Raw genomic sequence first — 17,789 nt, forward strand, 5'->3', positions numbered from 1 at the left:
ATTTTTAGATGATCATATTCCGGCCAATTAAAAAGTTCTAATAAAAAAATGAATAGGGGTTGCTAGTTTCATCTCCCTATAACAATAGGCTGAAAAAATATTAATAAATAACCTTTTTACTAGTAGAAAATATTCTAATTACTTTAACTTGTTCCAAATTTGAGAAAAGAATAAAAACCTAATTTTTACCTCCATTTTTGGAAGATATATATATATATATATATATATTTTTTTTTATGCAAAATATATATATATATATATATATATATATATATATTTTGCATAAAAAAAATATATATATATATATATATATCTTCCAAAAATGGAGGTAAAAATTAGGTTTTTATTCTTTTCTCAAATTTGGAACAAGTTAAAGTAATTAGAATATTTTCTACTAGTAAAAAGGTTATTTATTAATATTTTTTCAGCCTATTGTTATAGGGAGATGAAACTAGCAACCCCTATTCATTTTTTTATTAGAACTTTTTAATTGGCCGGAATATGATCATCTAAAAATGCATTAAAAAGTTTGATTTATTCAGAAACTTTTTTATTTCTTTTATTTTCTTTCATAAAATCAGTTCTTTTCGAGAAAAAAAAAAATACGTTATCCTGCACAGTACTATGCTAAATAGCATAGGTTTCGAATTACGAGAAGTTAAATTTTAAAATAAAAATAAAATTAGAGTAAATGTGGGGAAAAATTGGAACAAAAACAAAATTATAATAAAAACCTAAAAAACCTAATTTTTATCCCCATTTTTGGAGGAGTGTAACTTCACAAAAAGACTCTCACATATTTTATATCAATGAATTTATTAATAATTACATTAATTATTATTAATAAGTGCAGGTGGGACTTAAAAAATCGAAAAAAATTCCCTTAAGATGCTCATATAAAGTGCACATATAAAGAAATCGTCCTGGGCACGAAAATTAGTCAAAAAGTTACAGTTAAATTATTCACACAATTATTGCAAATTCGAAAATTCCCTTCTGTGAGGAATGCGAGAGAAAATCAATAAAATGTATCATCTGTGCAAATTCCTCTGTTCGTCGATTACGCGGATAAAGATTGCATTGGTTTCGCGAATTTTTCGAAATTGGAAGCTTTCATTGCACCCAATGAAATATAATATTACTGCACTTTTTACAATCTAAAAATCCTTCAAATTTCCATGGAGAGGACTCTGCACGCGAAAATGCATTAAAGATGCATTCTGTAACTGGCGGAAAACGCAAGAGAACAATTTTTCGCTTCACTTCAACTTAACAGCTCTGGTGTTGTAAAGTCCCGCACAAACCAGTGAGCAGTTTCCATCCCGTTTCACGTTAGCTGACGAGGGTGGCCAACGATACACACGTGTCAGTCACCATCGTTGCGTCAGATGCATTCACTCGGTGTGCGAAGGTGAGGGAAAACTCGAACCTTTAATAAGCCGTTGGATCTCCGTCCTAGCTAAAAGTGTATACGTGCCCGGATATAGGATTGTCACTCCTCGTGAATAACGATACACAGGTAATAATACGATTTGACGTAACGTGTTGATTACGTTCTGAATGTGTTTCTTGCGAAAAGTGCTTCGTACGATAAATGTTATGTATCGTAAAAGTAAACTCTCGAGTTAGACACAAGATTATATTCAATCATAAACCAGTATTTTTATTATTTTATATTAATTTGCTAGATTCTATTTATTTTTAGATATTATATATATTTTATATTATTTTATTTCATTCTATATATTAATTTCTTTACTCCAATTGCCATGCAAAAGACAATAGAAATATAATAAAAAAATGTATCATAAAAATTTATAAATTCGTGTCAAATATTCTTAATAATTTATTACAGGTATTGAGAAAATTGATTTTAACAATAGAAGTTTCGAAAGAATTTAGAGCAACTACTTACATAAAAAAAAAGAAGAAAGTAAAAATTAATTCAAATGATCAGAGGGTCTCTTTTACATTTACTTTTTATAATAAATAAAAAAAAATTTTTTAGAAGCGATACTAATTCAGACCGAGACGCAATCTTTCTTCCTCTCCTCCCTCTCTCTTCTCCTCTTTTTTTCTCGAGTTAGACACAAGATTATATGCAATCATAAACCAGTATTTTTATTATTTTATATTAATTTGTAAGATTCTATTTATTTTTAGATATTATATATATTTTATATTATTTTATTTTATTTTATTCTATATATTAATTTCTTTACTTCAATTGCCATGCAAAGGTAATAGAAATATAATAAAAAATGTATCATAAAAATTTATATATTCGTGTCAAATATTCTTAATAATTTATTACAGGTGTTGAGAAAATTGATTTTAACAATAGAAGTTTCGAAAGAATCTAGAGCAACTACTTACATAAAAAAAAGAAGAAAGTAAAAATTAATTCAAATGATCGGAGGGTCTCTCTTGCATTTACTTTTTATAATAAATAAAAAAGAATTTTTTAGAAGCGATACTAATTCAGACCGAGACGCAATCTTTCTTCCTCTCCTCCCTCTCTCTTCTCCTCTCTTTTTCTCGAGTTAGACACAAGATTATATTCAATCATAAACCAGTATTTTTATTATTTTATTAATTTTATTAATTAATTTTATTAATTTTATTAATTAATTTTATTATTTTTATTAATTTGTTAGATTCTATTTATTTTTAGATATTATATATATTTTATATTATTTTATTTTATTTTATTCTATATATTAATTTCTTTACTCCAATTGCCATGCAAAGGTAATAGAAATATAATAAAAAATGTATCATAAAAATTTATATATTCGTGTCAAATATTCTTAATAATTTATTACAGGTGTTGAGAAAATTGATTTTAACAATAGAAGTTTCGAAAGAATCTAGATCAACTACTTACATAAAAAAAAGAAGAAAGTAAAAATTAATTCAAATGATCGGAGGGTCTCTCTTGCATTTACTTTTTATAATAAATAAAAAAAAATTTTTTAGAAGCGATACTAATTCAGACCGAGACGCAATCTTTCTTCCCCTCCTCCCTCTCTCATCTCCTCTTTTTTTCTCAAGATATATGCATGTATATATCTTGCGAGCGACCGCAGGCGAGCGAGGGAGCGAGAGTGCCGCCCATGAATTCATTTGCAAAGGGGCTTCGTTAATCTCGGCCGGATGCGCTTCCCAATTGGCGGTCGCCTGTGATCGAGCGAACGAAGAGGAGCGCGTAAATCGAGCGTGCATATGTCTCAATATTCGCGAACGCATGGGATCACGTGTCTGCGTGCATTGTACGCGCACGATTGAACAATGCAGCGGCGCGGCACGAGACACCCACGCTTCCCTTGATCAAAGTGCCGTTCGAGTTGCGTGCGAGGCTCACGGTTCACCTGCCGATGATACGTGGTCGCTTCATGGGCATCGACGATGATTTTCGTCGAATGCACGTCGACGCTTCCGCAAAATCGTCGATCGCGAGTCGCCTGAATGAAACAAATTACGACATACGCACATCGATCGGATCGACCTCGTACATCGATTATTTAGATATTGTAATAATCCAACGTAGTGTAACAAATATTTCATTATGCGCTTGCACAACTCCATTCCCGTTGAGTTATACGATCTCGTTTCGACGATTCGCTTTTTACGTTTTTCGCGAAATTCTCTGCGTTGCGCGGAAAAAAAATTGCGTTAGATTTTACCTCTTTAGAAAATTTCCGGAGCTTTAAAAAAATAGCGCGCACACATATATTTTTACAAAAAAATTTATATATGCAAATAAAATTTGTGAATTTTCGTAAAAAGAAATAAATAAATAAAATGTTAAAGAATGCATAAATAAAACATGTAATATTAATATGCTGGATTATTCTAATAATATATATATATATATATATATAATATATATATTTGTATTTGAGATATATATGCATAATTTATATAGCTTGTAGCAACGCTGACAATACTCGGAGCCAGATTGAAATCTATTATGAATTTCCGTTGCGTCGCCACAATTCGTATATAATCCTGAAATCCGATATTAAAACGAGACGATCTATCTATCTCGGCTGGAGTATCTCGTTATCCCGGGTCAAAGTAGCATTGGTAATGCGATGCATCGGTCGGCGGAAACGCGGAAACCTCTGAAGCGTGGGGCTGCAATTATAATGCAATTGCAACGGATGGTCTCGCTGTAGAGAATTTTGAACCGCGGGGGACGAGTCCTCACGTATAGCGACCGCATTTATTTGGCAAACGCGACAATCTCGGCCGTTGCCGAGTCTTATTCGATCAGAAGCATCTCCGAAGGGTTCGCGCTCCTGAAAAGTTCGATGGCTCTGGTGGTTGCGGAGAATTCAATTCCCGCGTCAACAGAAGCGAATTTATCGCGACCGGATAAAGGAAGGACGCGCGAGAGAGGTTTGGAGAAATTGTATGAATACAAAACTTTTCCCGGGTTACTAGCTAGAATTTCATCGCTACAAGATTACACCTCATCGCGTTTATTCGCATAATACCTGTTCCCTATTCCCACTAGTTTGACGGAAAGGAAAGTCCATTTCCCAGCAAGTGCTATGCGACAAGAGTCGCTTGTTCCATCAGAGTTGGATCTATTTCGGCGCCTAAAAGGGTGGGATTAAAAATAAGCCCATCTTACGGAAAATTTTAATGATAAGAGAGACACATTATCTCAAGAAGCGAGTTCTAACTAGTTTCTATTTTATCTTTGCTCTTTGGACCAGCGACGGACTTCGCTGGATGAAAACTTTAAGAGAAGATAGTGGCTAGTTGAAAAATGGGATTCCCCTTAAAAATAGAGACCGAAGTTTATCTGTACTGGAGGAGCTATAGTGATATTATCGTAATTCGCAGAGTCTTATGAAAGATCGATCTTATTTAATTTCCAGATCTTTTGACTTTTTCGAGACTGCAACTAATATTTTTTGCAGAAATTAATATAACACTTTTGTAAAATAAAATATAATTAAAATGTAATTATAAAATAAAATGTAATAATATAAATAAAATATAAAAGAAACGCAAATATAGATATATAAATAAAATATAAAAGAAATATAATAAAAGTATACAAATGAACATGATATATAAAAATATTCGCTGATGCTGAAAAAGAAAATTCTCTCGCCCTGATTTTAGGAAATAAATTATCTGCGTCACAAATTAGCAGTACAGTTGTTTTCCTTATTTATTCCATTAGAAACCAACAAATGGAAAAAAAATAATAGATGACGCACTCTCGATAATTAAGTATCGTTTTTTTCGCTGACCGGAACAAATGCGATATTTTACGATTGTTTTCCTTTGGAGTACGAACAAATTTTATTCCTCTTTTTCCTGAATCGGCAAATATCTCCGCGAAACGAATCCACACATTTAATCATTGTACATTTATTTATAAATAAAGAGAGAAATAGGTTTCTATAATAATAAATTTCTTTCACATCTAATCAAGCAAATCTTGAAATATGGACTCACAGAATAAGTTTATAAATGGTTTACGGTGATGTCATTTAAAAAAAGGAGGATAATAGTGATTTCTGTATTTTTTAGTGAGATAAAATGTGACATGGAATGATGAAAAATGTCGGTGCCATGAAAGAAAAGCACAAACGTCGAGATGAGTTATATCTTGCTGATCTTCCTCTAACGTCGCGTTACAGTTAAAAATTGATTAAAAACGCTACCGACGTGATAGAATGTGGAAACGTGTTTATCACGATATGCAATCGTAGACAAATCATAGCGTCCATGAATAGCGTGCTCTCAAAATTCAGTGATTTTTAAGCCACGCAAACAAGGATTAGTTTGCGCACAAATAGAACTCTGGATTACTTTACACAGATTTGTATGTAAAAAATAGATAAATAAATAGAATAAAAAGAAAATATAAAAAAAACACGAATTAAAAGCGTTAGGATCAATGTTATTTCGCAGTCGTGCAAACGAGGCGTATCGCGTTCATGGTTCATGAATTCAATTATTGGAGTTGTACACGAACAAACATTTGATCATGGCCGGCAGCGCGTTGGTAAACGTGTTCAGTTTGATATCACACGCAATAGTATACATCTGGTCCCTGAAGTTGATAGACATCTCGCCAAGACTCGGCCACTTGTTGAAAACTTGGTTTCGCGGCGATCTGCAAACCCTGCTGCAAATTGCAATATTGCGCCTCATGATATTTAGTGAAATCAAATCAGAGACGAGAGAGAAATAATAAGGGCAATTGATTGCGATTACACGTCTTTTAACAATATATTTATTTCAAATTCTAAATCTCATCTTTCGCAAAACAGAGTGTTATTTAATGAAAGAGTAAAATCTGCAAAGAATAGACTTTCTTTTACAAAAATATAGAAAAACATCTTTTATAAATATTATTATTTGTAATAAAAACTGAATAATTATATTATATGCGATTTTTTCACGAGAGAATAAATTCAAGAAATATTCTTTCAATATTTCTCACGTTTTGCAATATATATCGTATTATAATTTAATTTATTTTATTGATAATAATTGTGTATAAAATAAACACAGTTTAATGATACACAATTGTAAGAACTTTCCTAAAAATTATTTTTTTTAATGTTTTTATTTGCGCATTTTTCCTAACTATTATGGAATTCAGAATACTCAGGAGAAAATTCGCGCTCTTTCTATTAATGCATATTGTATTAGAATTTTTCAAATAAAACGCGATCGCATAGCTATTTGTTGAAGATTGCGAGTGCGACCAGTTGAAGCTCTAGTGAAATTGTAAGTCGAATATATATCGAATAGCATCCTACGATCTCGGACAAGTCCTGGAACATTGAACACAAAACGATAGAAATAAAACGCTCAATACCCAGGATAATTCCCCGTATTTTCAATCTCGAAAAACATCATCGTACGCATTGAATTCGGCGGAGTTTAACGAGTTTGTAATCTAAAATATGCAATCAAAACCAAACGCTATTACCCATGGGACCCTACGTTCTCTGCTATCTTGAAATATTCAACGCTCTATCTTTGTCTCTCGATCGCGTAATAAATTTTCGAATATGAGCGGCTTGTCAACAAAAAAAAAAAAAGGGATGAAAAAATCGAAATATCAAATTAATATCGAGAGGAGAAAATTGAAATCTCAAAATAAAAAATATATTTGAATGATGCACTATAGAGAAACATGTGACTTGATATTTCTTTCGAAATCGGTACGCTTATCTATTCATTTTATTTATGATTTTCGATTTTTATAAGTATATAAATTTCAAAAAATTAATGTTTTATTTATTTAAGATACGTTCGCTGTAATATCATATTAATTTACCAATTACGTTCAAATTTATTAATATTAATTTACTTTATTACCCTTTAATTTATTATTTTTATTATTTTATTATTATCACGTTAATCTTTTAGTTTTTAATCTCAGTTTTAAATTGTATGCCAATTTTAAAAAATACTAATATGATATAAATGTAATATTTAATATTATTATTAATAATTATAATATTTATTTAATATTATTATTAACAATCATAATATAATAATTAATTATATTACACCTTAGTAGAATTAAATAGGTCACAGAAAGCAAGGGGATTAATTTTTTTGATTCTCTAAACCATTTCACTTGAAGCGATCGATTTCTCACATATCTTGCGACGAACGGATCGCAAATATATCGAGTCCCATGGTACGTAACGCCATGATTTACAGAAGCTCTTCGTCATATAATAATCGGATGCACGTAGATTAAGGAATTTATTAATATAGATGTTCGAGTCGCGCGTGAAAACCGTCACCGCGTACATTGCGATAGCGATTGATCGGCGCCGACCTGAATTGTTAAACGTAAATCGAATAATTCAAGGGTCGACAGTACACAGCGCGCAAATTAGCGCACGTCGCGCTGAAAGACAAATTATACCAGTGGACCCTAGAAGTTCTACTCCCCCGTATAATATATGCACGCACGGTGCGTATAATGGTTTAAAAGCACTTCCGGCTACGCGCGCGCCATTGTATCGGCGCGATTGTTATGAATATATATACGCACATTACGCACACACGTCCGGGAAAGCAAGGGAATCGATAAATGCCACTCGAAGAGAAGCTGAAAGCTCGAACGTCTGTCGAAAGTGCGTGACTGAAATGTAAATTCGCGGCGAAACCGAGAGAAGACCGCCGGTTTAAAGTTAACGAAATTTATTTACCACGGTTTATATACGGTGTTCCTTTTATTCCGCAATCGGTCGATTAACCATACCGTGGTGTATTTGTAGCGCCTTGTTTTTTCCGAAAGCACCTACGATAAAGTCGAGATAAAAGGTCAGCTCTGCAGGATTAGTTCATTAATCTTACATGAGGCCACGTGGCGCGTAATCCACTCTTTAAGATGGAAATCGAGACAGAAAGAGAGAGAAATTCGCGACAAAGAGAATATCCCATGGTAAAATGTATCCGAAGGGCGATTTGCTCGCGGCTTTAACTTTTCGTTTCGTGAGCCAAGTTTGAAAAATCCAGGCAAAATCCTAGTGTTTTCTATGGATACACTTACTCGTAGGTTATTCATCGCGCATGTCTAATTGTATCTAGTTAATTATAATAATTAATTATTAAATTAATTAATTACATTCCCAAGTTTTCGAAACAACCACAAATAATTATTAGCGTTCGGATCGCGCGTAATTAACATTAATTACGTAGGCGTGCAATAAATGTGGAAACTATATTAAACCTATATCGATGAGTAAGTCGAGGAAATTATTTAAGTCATTACTTACAAACTCGTTTATCGAACGTTCGCGTGATAAAGTAACAGAAAATTAGTTTGATTTAAATTCAAACTTTTCTTACTCTTTCGCATAAAACTCGGACGCAACGTGCTCGTTTCGCAAAAACTTTCTCGCTACCTTCGGGAAACATCCGGTATAAAAAAATATACGTCATAAAATACATATATAATATATAAAAGATTTATTTATATTTCTTTATTTATATTTCTCTTCTTTTATATTTATTTCACAATACATGCATGCTGACCAATATTCCTTTAACATAAATATTATTAACAAAATATTTCCTCCGTCGCAAATATTTCGCTTATAAAATAGAAAAATTTCGAAGTGACATGCATTTCTAAAATTGTGACAGAAAGGACACTAACAACCTCGCGTGTCCCTTCGTTATTTATTAATTAAAATACGTCTCCGAAACCGAAATAGATTGTGATGCATTAGCTCGCGGCAATTTTAATGAGAATATATCGCAGAGCTATACAATGCCATAAATACTAAACACATCCTCCGTTGATTATGAAGAAAGATAGCGGGACTCCGGGGAGCTGGCAAAGAATTTGTTTGAATTATAATACATACTGCATACTCTGCGTAGTCTGCGCGAGGAGCTGTAGCATCGAGCTGACGTGTAAATTATCAGTCAATGTCGAATAACGAGTTCGTTCCGCGCGAATTGAATTGATTATTCATCGTAACGAGAGTGGGATATTTTTCATTATCACGGCTCGGATTAACGGCTGAAACTCGAGGGATCATTACCCCGTGGTGAACGCTGCAATGTAAAGTAGCTATATAGCCATCGAGTTGGTACTTCGAGCCCTAATTAGCTTCGTGGCTACGCGAGCGCTTGATTTTCTATCGTTGATTGACGTGGCTCTTCAGTCGCGTGTCAAAATTCAATTGAGACGAATTGCCGCGATGCACTGGCGCTTCGTTAACTAGCACTAAGCCTATCAATGATTCCTATTATTGTAAATCGAACGGACATTATGTAAAGGCGGCCAAATGCCAGTTTTAATTAATCGTCCCATTTGGAAATATTTGAAGAAAAGATGTCGAAATTTAAGAATAAAGGAGAAAAAAGTGACGAGAAATTTTGTTTGGAAACTTGTAAATTAATACAAAGAAAAAGTTTGTAAGTTCTACATTTTCGTACGAAAATGTAGAATAAATTCCATTAAAGTTTCGTCGAAAATAACTTCCGACAAGATTGCCCAATTAACGTCTAGGAAATTATTCAGGCTGATTTATTTTGGCGATTATAATCGAATTAGATATTCAATAATCGAATTGTGAAGCGTTTCTTTCGAATGTAATTAAAAGATATTTCCATAAATCGTATCAAAGTCAATAAAGTACGGCGTATAAAGGCGCAGCGATCAATCGAACGAGTAATTTTCTCGCGGAAAGCAAGAAATAATTAACCGCGATTGTGCTTGTGCGACGAGGCAAAAATATATCATAAGTTCTTTCGCGATTGATTCATATCAAACGACGTATGCGTCTCGCAGGATTAAACGACGCATTCATATATCATTAAATGTCGACTGATTTGCTTTCGAGGCAACGTACGTATATTCACTTTGTCAAGATCCCATGTGTGAAATCAAGGGATGATTCAGTTTGTATCGGGGAAATGGATGGTGAGAGTTCGGACGAACTCAGTTTCCATCGGAGAGAGAAAGATGGAGAGAGAAATATGGATAATAATTGATACAACGTATGTACATTGAAGAGAATTCTCAAGTTACCCATTCCTATCATAATGTCAACTAATAACCGTTATTGTGATTTATGATTCAGCAAGCCAAACATAAATTTTCTACGAAACCTTAGCTGATATTTGTCTCTCTATTTAATCAATATTGCCCTTAGGATAATATTTATTAAATAGAGAGACAAATCATTTTTTAGCATGTTTACGTAATTTTAAAAGGAAAAAAAATAATTTCCGAATGAATCAATTAAATCACTTCCTACATAAATGATAAGAAAATAAATTTCTGCTTCCCATCTTCGAAACAAAAATTTATCTCTCAACAGTTACACAATCAACGTTAAAAAGCCAGTAATAAATTAAACTTGCGGTTAATGAAGTACTACAACTTCAAATAAAGCTGACGAACGGAAGACTTTATGGATTATTTTGTTTTGGATTCAATGATTTATAAAAGTTCGCATATCGTTTGAAATGCTTTAAATATTTTCCCTTCCGAAGTTTACTTTACTTTATTCCTGCCGGCACAGTTCTTTAATAGCTCCTGCTGTAAATAACTTTTGCTTGAAAGAGCGACTTTTAAGTTTTAACTTCACGGATATTACTTTGCAGAAAAATATGTGTTTAACGTGGATAGATTAATCTGTGACAATTAAAACTTTTATATCTACACACATATATTTTTTTTCTCTTTTGGATATATCTATATTTCAATATGTATAAAAATGAAGAAGTATACAAGTAAGTTAAAAAATTCCGTTTTCCCTCGAAAGAAATAAAATATTTCGAAATAAAATATACGATGAAAATTTGTGTTTATTTTATTTCTAAAAAAAAATATAAATATAAGAAATAATATAAATATTATTTCTAAAAATATAAGATAAAATAAAAGAGACGTCTGAATCGTGAGACGGAAAATATGTATTTTGACAAGTCAGAAGGATAACGAATACTGCAAATTTCTATTTTCCGTTCTCTAATGATCTTGCCATATATAATAGTAGCAATATTATCCTAGGCGCGATCAATGTGTTGAAACTGATTAGCACATTTCCGACGTCAATGATCTATCTGAGCGACTTACTACTAAGAGCCTGCGAATTCGCAGAGCTTCACTTCCAACTCGACGGTTTGCGTTCGTGTCGGGTCAGAAGCAGAGACTTTGATGTACATTGATAATTCATGCGAATCCAATTACACTCTGAGATCGCCCGATAATTGTTCCAGGTCAATGCCCCAGTGTGGAGGATTCAGCGAAGAAGGCAACGAACACGTTTTACGGATATGATACGAATGGAGTGGGAAGGACGTTTGATTTCATTCTGGGGATCGTCATCCGATCGAACGGAAGCGTAGCGGAAAGAATGTTTCCGGCGATACTAGTTAATTTTATACCGTCGGTGGAATATCCGTAGTTGCTTCACCTGACTTCAATTTCAAATAACCATCTTTCATCATAATTTTTTGATTTTTTTGTCATCTATAATATAATATTATAATATATTATAGATAAGATAACAAATGATCTCATGTCGGATAAAAATATGTATAAAATAACGAATGAAAAAAAATATTATATATTATATATTATTCTTGTTATTCTTGATAAAATATATAATGGTTTAACTACATCATTGAGAAACGTGTAAAATTGATAAAGATAATAAACATAACTTATAAATTATAAAATGAAAATATAAAATATAATACATAAAAAAATATGTAAAATATAATAATTATAAAATATAATACATAAAAAAATATGTAAAATATAATAAATCGATATTCCTGGATATTTGTGTGTGTGTTTATATATTTAATGACGAATTTATCGAAAAAAAATGTGAGGAGCGACCTTTTCTTTTTCAACGTACCTCGATCATTTTCTCTTATAAATCAAGATTCACCGCGAAAGAATTCGATTCACGGGGAACAAATCTTACTTTCTTATCTCGCCCTAGCTTATTATTCTCAAGGCTTTTTCTCTATTGGCAGTATGTGCGCATACATACATGAATAAGGAGAAACGTTTACTCTCGCCTCAGAATGCTTATCATGAACGTGATTTGACGGATAAGTATAATATATCAAAGGCTTTTCTTTTAATAAAGATTGAAACACACTTATCTTAAAGAATCTTCTTTTATTATTTGTAGATTTTCTGTTATTATTTCTATATTTTCTATTTCGAAAAAAAAATTAATCACATTTGAAAAAATTCAATAAATCAATAAAATCAATAAATATTGACAAATTTGTAGAGATATCGTTTTCTTTAAATTAGTCGTATATTTTTGTAAAGATATACAATAAATTGCGGCTCTGATATTCAAAAGCATCCAATCACGGATAAATGTGATAATCGTTTATTTTTAGAATTTTTTCACGTAAAAAATGTTTACTCTCGCCTCAAAATTCAATTTATCTCGAACGTGATTGAACAAATAAGTATAATATATCACAGATTTTTCTCTCAACTTAATAAAAATTTAGAACATACTTATTTCGAAATCGCGTCAAATTTTGTATTAATATTTACAAAAGCATCCGCATATTTCGAAAACAAAAAAAGAATAATTAATCACGTGCAAAAAACTCAAAAAAAAAAACAATCCAATCGAAAACATTGACAAGTTTGTAAAAATATCGTTTCCTTCGTATCTCTATATCGTTGCTGTTGTAAAGCTCGATGGACAAATTCGCAGTCGTGTATTTTTATAAGAGTGTCTCGCGGTAAATTGCGGTTCTGCGCGATATTCAAAAGCGTCCGATCGCGGATAAATGCGATCGCGGACGTTTATTTCTCGAATTTTTTCGCATATCCTAACGAATGCGCATATTTTCCTCGCAGCTATCGGGAAAGCCGCGTGCCAACGAGGAACTATGCACGACTCGCTGCCTAAATTAGAATACCGAGGGACGATTCTTTTCCCTTCCTCCCTTTCTCTCTCTCTCCCCCGCTCTCGGTCGGTTACAGGAACCGAAGTGACATTGACTAATGAGCTCGCATCGGGCATTCACAGACACATGCAAATGCGTTCACGGGCTGCATCGCGCGAATCATAATCCATGCACGGTCGTTTACGGCCGGTAATTTGACGTGCCACGAAAGGGCCAGCGCGATCTCCATCGCCGAGAGGCACTTGCCCATTTCGATCGTAACGGATTTTCGGTCGAAAATGTGTGGCTCGAAAAATCTTTGTCAATTATTAGAAAAAAATATCGATCCATATTTCATTCCATTATTAAGAAGATGTATAAAGAGGATGAAATTTTTCATACAATTACGCGTCCTCACCCTTCCTTTTGTGTAAATTAAAAAATCTACATTTTATTTAAACGTAAACTTGACGCAAACCTTAAGGATGTTTTGTACCTATTTTCAAAATATTGAGAATTTAATGAAAATTGTACAGAATGTACCTTACATATGTTTAGAATCTTCTGTACAATTTTTAAATCAATTCACTAAAGCGTTCACAAGTTAACTGTACTAACTAACTGGTTAAAAAGAAATTAAATATCATTCAATGAAGTTAATGCATCTGTCACAAGGCGAAATTCTCTGTCAAAAATTAAAGATGTTTTGTATCTGTTTTCAAAATATTGAGAATTTAATGAAAATTGTACAGAATGTCCTTACATATATTTAGAATCTTTAATAAAATTTTTAAATCGATTCACTAAAGCGTTCACAAGTTATAAGGATTTTAATTTGCATCGAATTAACATGTGTTCCTATGGGAAACATATAACTAGATCGATTCAAATGACAAAAACATACACGGAAATAATATTCAGAATTTGTTTAAAATTTGCAAAAGTTTAGATACGGAGGAAATATTTGGTCAAATAATATTATACAAGTACTAACTGGTCAAAAAGATATTAAATATAATTCAATGAAGTTAACCATGTATCTGTCAAAGCGAAATTCTCTACCAAAAGTTAATCATTTCGATTCACAAAATTCGGAATATTTCAGTAAAAACGTAATAAATATTAAAAAATATATCTCTGCACTGTAGATCAAATTATAATATTCCACACAATTTCTCATACTCAAAAATACAGTGGATATATTCGTCAATATTTTCAGCTACTTTGTACATCCTTAAACGCGTTTTTCTCGAAATCACTTTTTCAAAGTGAGCAAGATATTTCGAAAACCGTTACACCGATTTGCTTGAAATTTTACAGGCTTTTTCTACATATAAAAACCTAGTAGATAAACGAAGGATTTTTTTTAATGAATATTTTTTTTACTTAATAAAAAATGAGCAATTTTTAAGTCGGAAAAAAATATCTTAGTGTCAAATAGCTGTCATTTTGTCCCAAAACAATTTTTCAATTTTAATCCTTCGTTCATCTACTAGACAATTTTATATATTAACTATAGTTTATCGAATTTTTAATATCAAATGAATCAGTTTCGAATAGTACTGCTGACCGCGGAGCACTTTTTAAAAAACAGTATTCGGGAGAATAGTTATAACTTTTACATTTTTCAATATTTTATAAAAAAAAAATATAATAACATCCTTAATATTTGTACTTTTGAATAAAAATTGATTTCTAAAAAAACATTATTACACTTCTCAAAAAAAATTCCCAAACATTATACTTTTTTCGGCCTGCTGACTAGACATAATCCCTTAAGCGCTATTAAAGTAAGATTAAAAACGAAAATGTTTCAAACCGATTTTAAATGAGATTAAGTTAGGAAATAATAATATTCATTATGCTTAATATTATCTTCCATGATATTCTCTCGATCCTCCGGTTTCGTTCGTTAGCGATTCTCAAAGTTTTACAGCGAAGAATTTACGAGAGCCGGTGCGCGGTAGAGAAATAAAAGTTTTACATGCTCCAAGAAAAATTACGGGGGTATTTTCGCAACGCGAGGGAGGGGTGCCACCTCCCCTTTACCTTCGTTCCTTTGTTAAAGAGATAAAAGATGCTTACAATTAATGTAAACGAGGCGCTTCGCCAGAAAGTAATACTTGTTTACAAGAGCCCGCTACGCTGACAAAATGTACAGAGTGCGCGTAATTTCGCTCGCGGGAATAAAAGAGATCGAGGGAGCGGAATAACATCGCGGGGACGGAGAATCATGCGTCCCTTTACCTCTTTACTCGTTTTCGCGTGGGTGTCATATAAGCTCCTGGCACAAGTAGTAGTACGGAATAGAACTTTTCCTGCGTTAACGTCACTCAATTCGTATGCGCAAAGTGTTATTGCACCTTGGTTGCGCCTTCGTTGAGAAGATCGGAGGATTTTGTCGCGGGCAGAGTCTGTACACGAGCGCGAATTTTGCAACTAGGCTATACAAGGTGTCTTACCTCTGTACAATATTTTAATAGTTTACTCTAGAGGTAAAATGGAGTCTGAAACTCTAACACGAAAATATCGAGGCTACAATTATTTTTGACCTATAATTGATTAAAGTTTGCTGTAGAATTCGTACTTTTAAGCCCGTAATGATACAATATAAACGTATCAATTTGTCGTTTGTTATTGACTTTTATTTACAAGAAAGTTGATGAATAAATTGATTTCTATAAATGCTTCTCCGATTAAAGGAAAAAATGTGTCTTAAATATGTGAAAATATAAAATTTATAATTCCATTTAAATGTTAATCAATCATCTAAATTATTATATTTAAGAAAAAAATAAATATGATTAATATCGGCTGATTATGATAGTATTCACACATATAAGAAATAAAATCAGCTGTGCAACAAAACTCAAAATCATCTAATTTATAAAAATCAATGACAGATGACAGATAATTTAAAAAAACTACTGTGGTACCTCAAAATTGTTGTATTAGGATTTTTTACTTTATTTTACGTCTGGAATTCACTATTCGAGTATTTCACGAAGCTTGCGTGAAACAGCTCGTATAACCGCGAATCCGTCGCAATTTTAGAAACTCACGACGAATATAGGCATCCCGATCTCAAGTTTCATGTAAACAAGCGAATAAAATTCGCGGACTAAAAATTACACCTCGTATTACAACGATGAAAATTTTATTTTTTCCCCTTGTTAAGGACGTTTGCTCGATGCCGCCCGTTATTTTTCCATCGACAGTTTTCGCAACAATTTTCCTTCGCGAGAAGATCCATCGGACCCCGAGTGGAGTGCCCATTAAAAATGTCGAGGACGGAATTCAGTCCGAAAAGAATCCCATTCCGGGTTGAGACAGCGGGATCCGCGACGACGTCATCCTGTTTAAAGCTGTCGAGCCAAGCCACGCCGAACCTCGCAATAAAATAACTTCTCTTCAAAGAGGAGCCTTGCCACGCTCATTATATGCCATTGTGCAACGAGCTTCGGATAAATCCTCTACCGTACACGTTATTGCATGCTCCGTAATATCACTTTTTCTCGCTACTTTTTAAGGATCGCAACGCTCTGAATCGCCGTCGGCCACGTTCCCTCGGGAAAGAAACGCTCGTGTAATTTTTCCGCTTTAATAAGAAATTTTACTTCTCCTTTTCTGTGTATATAACGGATTTTATATTCCCCGCTCCCACTATTGTTACTCGCGATATCATTGCTTCGATTGTCTTGCCAACAGCTTGTCCATCGTTGCATCGAGCTGTAAACGCTGCCGATATACCGTGTCTCTCTCAACGTTAGCCAAAGCTGTTGCCCCTCGTTAGAGTTGCACAAGACCCAAGACAAGACAATTCGTAAAAATATTGTATTGGTATTGAAAATTTTCAAAAATTTAAATCTTGTCTTGGTCTTGAGTGAATATTGGTGGCAAAAATCTCGTCTTGTATTGTCTCGATTTTATTAACAATTTTTTATCTAATATTAAAAAATTATTTAAATAATATTTAACATAATTTTTGTAATATAATTTGAAATAATTATTACTATTGTATTATATTTTAATTATAATTATTACTATGTAATCGATATAAATGCCGCCTATTTACATAAAAGAACATTTACTGCTTCATAGAAAACAGAAATTAATGACTATTTACAGGCTCCAAGGGAATGTGCAGATATAAATATTTTGGAGTGGTAAAAAAATCAGGTTCATATTTATGCCATATTGTCAAAAATGGCTCGAGACATTTTAAGTTCAGCTACCTTCCGTGCCAGTAGAAAGACTTTTCTCAATAGGAACTCTGACTATGTCAAAAAATAGAATCAGATTACAAAGTCTTTAAAAGCACTAATGTGCATCAATTTCTGGGTGAAATGCTCTTTAATGTCTAAAATTTGCGAGTTTGATTTCTAATTTATAAA

The 17,789-nt window shown here is 32.7% G+C and overlaps 1 protein-coding gene across 1 annotated transcript in view; it reads right to left on the minus strand.

Moving 5' to 3' along the window:
* The window catches only part of LOC105248604, an 84,307-nt gene that overhangs the window by 35,191 nt on the left and 31,327 nt on the right, over positions 1–17,789 (minus strand). The gene's annotated exons all lie outside the window — the stretch shown is intronic.

Source organism: Camponotus floridanus, unplaced genomic scaffold (genome assembly GCF_003227725.1).
Source record: "Camponotus floridanus strain SB8 unplaced genomic scaffold, Cflo_v7.5 scaffold10, whole genome shotgun sequence".
NCBI lineage: Eukaryota > Metazoa > Arthropoda > Insecta > Hymenoptera > Formicidae > Camponotus > Camponotus floridanus.